Source organism: Delphinus delphis, chromosome 3, assembly GCF_949987515.2.
Source record: "Delphinus delphis chromosome 3, mDelDel1.2, whole genome shotgun sequence".
In the NCBI taxonomy this organism is placed as follows: domain Eukaryota; kingdom Metazoa; phylum Chordata; class Mammalia; order Artiodactyla; family Delphinidae; genus Delphinus; species Delphinus delphis.
This window is the reverse complement of record NC_082685.1, coordinates 161,078,027-161,085,214: the sequence shown is the minus strand read 5'-3', so window position 1 is coordinate 161,085,214 and position 7,188 is coordinate 161,078,027.

Here is a 7,188-nt window from a genome sequence, read left to right as displayed (position 1 = left end):
TGCATATGAGGTCTTCCTGGGGAGGACGGCAGTTCCTGAAGGCCATGGTCAAGCAGGCAATGTTCATTTCTCTAGTTCACTCACCCAGGATCACACAGCTAGTCAGTGTCAGAAGTGGCACTGAAAACTAGTTCTCACTAGTTCTTTTTTTTCCGTGATGCTATGTTTTTGTTTGTTTGTTTGTTTGTTTTGCGGTACGCGGGCCTCTCACTGCTGTGGCCTCCCCCGCTGCGGAGCACAGGCTCCGGACGCACAGGCTCAGCGGCCATGGCTCACGGGCCCAGCCGCTCCACGGCATGTGGGATCTTCCCGGACCGGGGCATGAACCCGTGTCCCCTGCATCGGCAGACGGACTCTCAACCACTGCGCCACCAGGGAAGCCCTCCGTGATGCTATGTATCTGGCGTCTCTGGAAGAAGACAGTCAACTGTACTGGTTTTGAAAATAAATCCAATCCACTAATTGGAGTTCCTTGTTGCTTTGCGCAGCCCCTGATTTTACTCTGAGGCCAGAGATAAAGAAACAAGACGTAAAAAGAGGTCCGAGGTTGAAAAGAATCTAAAAAAAAAAGAGTGGATATACGTATATGTATAACTGATTCACTTTGCTGTACACCTGAAACTAACACAACGTTGTAAATCAACTAGACTCCAATAAAAATTTTAAAAAAATGTTCCCCCACACTCAGCCATGGTGGTCTCCCCTCCCTTCCTCAAATAGCCAAACAGAACAGGCTGCCTCAGGGCCTTTGCCTGTGGGGTCTTCAGTGAGTAATCAGTGACCCCCAAATATAAGAATCTTCACTACCTCTGCCAAGGAACCAGGGTCAGAACTTTCTGAACGTCTACACTAAACAGAGGCAGTAAGACCAGTCAAAAGCAGTCAAAGTAGGTGCTTTTTTTATTGGTGCCTTCCATCGCTCTTCTCCTTCTTTCATCCCTCTTATTACTCTTGCCGATGCTGGGTTAATCCACTAATCCTCTCTGAAAGGCATTAAGCGATAAAGGTTTAAGGTGTTAGCGCTCCCAGGAGTATTTATCCCTTACAGAAATCTTGAAGACCAGCAGTTGGCCAGGATCAGAACGACTGAATTTCCCACCTGGTAGAATTTCGACAGGGACAGAAAGTCAGCGGTTATTAAGTAATGAGCTGTAACATAGTTCAGTTTGAAACCAAGGCAGCAAATATAGCTATTGTCACTTCTCCTGTACACTCTTCTCATTAACATACCAGTAATAATAAAACCTTGCAACTTCCAAATCTGAGCTCATTTTAAAGCCAAATCTATCTTTATCTTTTCTTCATGTATAATTGGGTTTCCCTGCTACCAGAACTTCCAGATCTTCATCAACTCATCCCCTACAAACATACATAAGCGTGTCTGCACACACGTGTGCATGTACACACACACATGCACACACACATGCACACACACACACACACATATTTTTTGTCCCCTGTCCACCTCAGATACTCCCAATTTCCATCCCCTGTTCCTTTGCCAGGCTTATTCCACCTAACTCTCTCTTCCACCTCCCACCGGGTGTCTTTGCTTAATTTGTATATTCTGAGCTATCTCAATGGCTAAAAAAATTACTGGAGTGAAGGAGCTCAAAAGACTCTTACCAATCAACCTACAAGGCCAGGCAGCCATTCCGGGGGTCCCATGCCTGTGACTACAGGTTCAGAGCAGAATAAGTAGGGCTCTTGCTTGGACCTTTTAGTAGCTTAGTGGAGGTCACCCCAAATCAAAGAAAGAAGCTGGGTCTATTTGTACTGCCTTGTGAGCCAACTTAGCATGGCCTGGGCTGAATTAGATGCCCTGGCCCCTGTGGGTCCGCTTTCCTCCTTTTACCTGCTCCTTAATCTGCCCCAGGACCAGCTGGGGACTCTCAGGACACAAGTCACATCACACAGTGCTACCCACTGTATGGCATATGGCAGCCCTCTGCCCTCTGCCCTACTTACTTTCCACACTCATTTCCTTAGCAGATTAGTCAAGTTAAATCTCCAGGTATTTTTATGCTCTTTAGCTCAAATTTAGAGTTAGAGTTCCAATTCTGGCCAGAGGTAAAGCCCCGTAGCTCAAGAGATCATCTGGACATTCCCATAGTATGTCTGTATTAACATCAATTCACTCCTGAAAACCTCTCAACCTGGAACTCGGCACATTCCTCTAGATGCTTTCTTTTTCTTTATCTTAAGCACTCATCAAATATTATCTATAAGATCAACGTATACATTTCTCTCTAGAATGACAGTTTTGCTCAAAAGTTTGGAGGACGGGTTTAGCTTGTGAGTTTCCTAGGGCTGCCATAACTGTAAGAACCAAAAACTGGGTGGCTTAAAACGATAGGAATATATTGCCTTGGTTCTGGAGGTTAGAAGTCTGAAAGCAAGGTGCCAGTAGGGCTGTGTTCTCTCTGAAACCCGTAGGGGAATCCTTCCTTGCTTCTCTGCTAGCTTCTGGTAGTTTGCTGGCAACCTTTGGTGTTTCTTAGCTTGTAGATGCATCTATAATTCTCCAACTCCATGAGGCGTTCTCCCTGTGCATTTCTATTCTTATATGGCTATCGTCTTATCAGGACACCAGCTGTATTGGATTAGGGGCCCATCCTACTCCAGTATGACCTCATTTTAATTATATCTGCAATGACCCTACTTCCAAACAAGGTCACAATTTAAGGTTTTGGGGGTTAAGACTTCAACATATCTTTTTTTAGAGGAGGACACAATTCAACCCAAAACAACTAGTAAGTGAGTTAAGACATTGTTTATATATTAAAATAAATATAGATGTGTAAGGAGAAGGAAAAATTCACACGCATTTCTAAGAAAAAGCTGGCAGCTTTTTGAAGTTCATCTCGTGGTGGCCACTTCGGTTCCTCTCCACGATCCCCAGTGATACAACTTTCACCCGCCTCTTCACTCTCCTCCATCTTTAGGGTTGCTTTGGTGGAAAAGTTTGAGAAGTGCTGATAAAGAACCATAACTGGGCTATCCGTCACAGCTGGTTTGGCTGCACAAAACTAAACACCTGGGACTTCCCTGGTGGTCCAGTGGCTAAGAGTTTGCGCTCCCAATGCAGGGGGCCCGGGTTTGATCCCTGGTCAGGGAACTAGATCCCGCATGCCGAAACTAAGAGTTCGCATGCCACAACTAAAAAAAAAAGATCCTGCAAGCCTCAACTAAGACCCGGCGCAGCCAAATAAATAAATTAAAACAAAACAAAACAAAAAAAACCTGAACACCCAACTTACAGCCACCTAATTAAATCAGGGTCTTCTTTTTCTTGTATGTTTCTATGTAATAAGAAGCCCAGAGAAGGGCAGCTCACTCATCCATCTGTACCATGTACTTCTGTTCTCATGTTTACCTTCTTGCAGTCACACGATGGCCTCTTCACCTCCAGTATTTTGTCTGTGTTCTGAAGAGGACAAAGGGCAAAGGGCTAAGTGCATGCCCTTGCTGTGTCTGAACTCTTTCTTCTGAGACCTGCCCAGTCCCTTCCACTCAGTGGCCAGCACTCTGTCACATAGCCCTCAGAGCTGGGAAATAGAGTATATTAGCCAGGCATGAGTTCTGATAAGAAGGAGAGAAAGGATATTGACTAGACAACTTACCCTGTGTCCCCCAGCTGGCTTTCTCCATTTCTTTTGCCCCATGGCTTGGGGACTGGTATAGATCTAGGCACACAGGAGACAGGCTGATGCTTGTGTACTGACTGCAAGGGATCTCCCCATCTTGTAGGCAAGACATTAAACGCAAAGGATGCAAATAATATAATGCAGTACACGATCAAATGCCAGAACGAGTGGTACTCCAGAATACAGAGAAGGGAGAGGTCAATTCGAGTTAATGTACTGTAGCAGCTTCACGAAAGGGGATGAAATTCGAGCTGAATTTTGAAAGTGGGGCAGGATCAACAGCAGCTGTCATGAAACCCTGTTTAGATCCCCCTACACATGCTCAGATGGCAGAAGGTAAAAAAAAAACCCTGTGTGCAGCCTCTTTCTCTTATTGCAGTCTGGGTGAGCCTTCCCGCACGTCCCACACTCAGACACAAAGTCTTCTATTGAGATTTCTTGGAAATGACTCTACCTGAGACAGAAGAATTGGTCAATATCTGGGTCTCAACACTAGAGAGTTCTTTTTGTCCAAACACACACCAGTCATTCCACTCTGATCCCAACACCCTTAGCAGTCATTACCATGCAGTCAACGTTCCCTTTCAGGCCAACTCCCAACATCTAGAACTTGCCTCCACCCAAGAACCCTCCAGCAGGAGTTAGCTTTTTCCAATTGACACTTCCCAAGTACCACTACTACGGGATTGCTGATCTTTCTGTGACTGAATGACATCCAGTTTGCCCCCTGCCCCCCAGCAGTTTTGATATTTTCAAATTTTTGAATTTTCTCCACCATTTAGGCAACAGAGGGGGGATTTGTATTCACTGCCTGCAGGGCAGGATACTATGGGAGGGATGCAGAGGGAAAGAAAGAAGTCGACACTTGGCTTCTGAATTTCAAGAGACACTTCTGGAACCTATGGCAGAGGGAAGAATTGGAGGGAAAGCGTTTATAAATTTAAAACGGAGTCTCCTAAGAACACAAAGGTTATGTCCCAAAGAAAAGATTTTGAAGAAAGTATGTCAAACCTGGAGAGAAGTTTTCTTCCTGCAGAGGAAATAATAATTAATTTGTGGGAGAGGAAATGGATAGCATTAGACCCGAATGTGAATCTCTGAGAAAGGAAGTCTGTGCCCAGGTAGACTTGAGGGGTCTGGGAGCAGAGAGAATTTGGCCTCACTTTCTGGGGTGGGGTGGGAGGGGGTGGGACTGAGCAGCCCAGTGAGCAGCTGAATGTCTTCCTGACTGCTTGGGAGGAGCTCGGGAGAGGCGCTGACTGCCAGCAGACCTACAGAGGGGGCCCCGGGGTTGGGTGAGCAGAATGCAACATCAGAAAACAAGGTCATGGCAATGCCTATCGCAGGAGCACTGGGGAGGCAGACACACATGGGACACTCATCGGCACCAGCGCCAGCATGAACCCATAGTGACCAAGGACCGGATGCAATCTCCCCATCCCCATCCCATGCTGTGATGCCACCAATACCTCTGGGAGATTGGCTGCAACCTTGGGGAGAAGGCAGGAAGGGGAATGTACTCAACTGACAAAGAAAATTCCTGGAAATTGTTTTCCCTGAACTAGGAGTAAGCCATGAGGAGGAATAAGAGCTGGAGATAGAAATTACCCAACAGAAAACTAAGAAAAACAAACATGGGCAGCACACCTGAGAAATTTGGACTTACTGAATTTTTTCTTTTTGAGATTCTACATACAATTAAAAATTAAAAGAAAAATAAACTTCTATTTTAGAATAGATTCAGATTTACAGGAAAGTTGTGAAGATAGTACAGAGTTCCCATATACCCCATGTCCAATTTTCCCATATTACTCACAATTAATGAATCAGTATTGGTAGATTATTATTAACTAAAGTCCATGTATTATTCATATTTTCTTAGTTTCTACCTAATGTCCTTTTTTGGTTCCAGGATCCCTAAGAATACTGCATTACATTTAGTTGTCATGTTTCCTTGGGCTCCTCGTGGCTGTGACAGTTTTCCAGACTCTCCTTATTTTTGTTGACCTTAGTGGTTTGGGGAAGTACTGGTAGACTGTCTCTCATCTGGGATTTTTCTGATGTTTTTCTCATAATTAGACTGTGTTTCTGGGAGGAAGACCACAGAGGTAAAGTGCCATTTTCATTCCGTCATATCAAGGGTATATACCATCCATGTGATTTATCACTGCTGTTAACCTTGCTCATGTGGCTGAAGTAGTGTTTATCAGTTTTCTTCATTGTAAAGTTACTCTCCCCTCCCTCTTTCCATTTCGTACTCTGGAAGTCGCTAAGTGCAGCCCATAGTTAAGGACAGGGAATTTCTATTCCATCTCATTGAGGGCAGAGTATCTAGGTAATGATTTTGAATTTTTCTGCATGGGATATTTGTCTCTTCTCTCTCAATTAGTTACTTATTCAATCATCGAATTATATCAATATGGACTCATGGATATTTATTTTATACTTCGGGTATAATCAAATATTGCTTTATTTTGCTGTTCAAACTGTTACAGCTTTGGTCACTGGGAGCTCTTTCAGTTGGCTCCTGTGTCCCCATCATTGTTCTGGTTGTTGATTAATTAAAAAAAAAATTTTTTTTTTGAGCCCTTCCTTACCTTCTGGCGCAACAAGATGCTCCAGGCTCTCTTGTATATTTCCTGCCCTAGTCCTAGAGTCAGCCATCCCCCTGAAGAGCCCAGGTTCCTTTTACTGAAGAATGGTGTTAATAACAAGATCTGAGTGCCTGGTGTGCATCTTGCTACAGGAGTGTTATTTCTAAGCCCACTCAGCTGACAGAGCAAGGAAATATATGTACATGTACTAGCCCCTGTAAATATACATATCTGTAAATCTTTCTATATATCCATCTGTATCTATATTAAGCTAAACATGAATTCATACTGATGTTTCCAACTCTAATCCCGTACCACAGGGATCATTCCAGCCTCCCTCTCCAACAGTGAAAAACCTGGTATCCACCACCCACTATTTATTTACTCAATTGTTCATTTGCAGTATACATGTGTTCTGGTTTCATCAGTATTCATCAGTTTTGTTTATTGTTTTTTTAAAATCAATCTTGTTTCTCTCTCTCCTTGTTTTCGGCAGCATTGGCTCCTTTAACCTCTGACACCCATAACTTCTGCTCCCTTTGCTTGCAGCCACGTCATAGGCGTTTGTACCTGAATATTTGTCAAATGCTGGCTTGACACGGGTCTTCCGTAAAGCTTGATGTCACCTACCCCTCATGTCCTTTGGTCTCCTCAGCCACCATCACCTTCCCCATTCTCTACATTCTGGTGGGGTAGCTGTGAGTCCGCAATCCCATTTTACAGACGAGAAGACGTCCCCCAGGAGTTCAGAGGCTTGATCTGCTCCCTCCGGGACTGGAGTACACAACACCCATTTTCACGATCTCTCTATTCAACAACTATTATGGAGCCCCGTCTACGTGCCGGCGCCCGCGCTGCGCCAACGAGAAACACACCGGTCCCGTGCCGGAGTCAGCCGGCCCCGCGGGCGAGAGCCGCAGTGAACAGCTCAAGCGCCCCGAGGACGG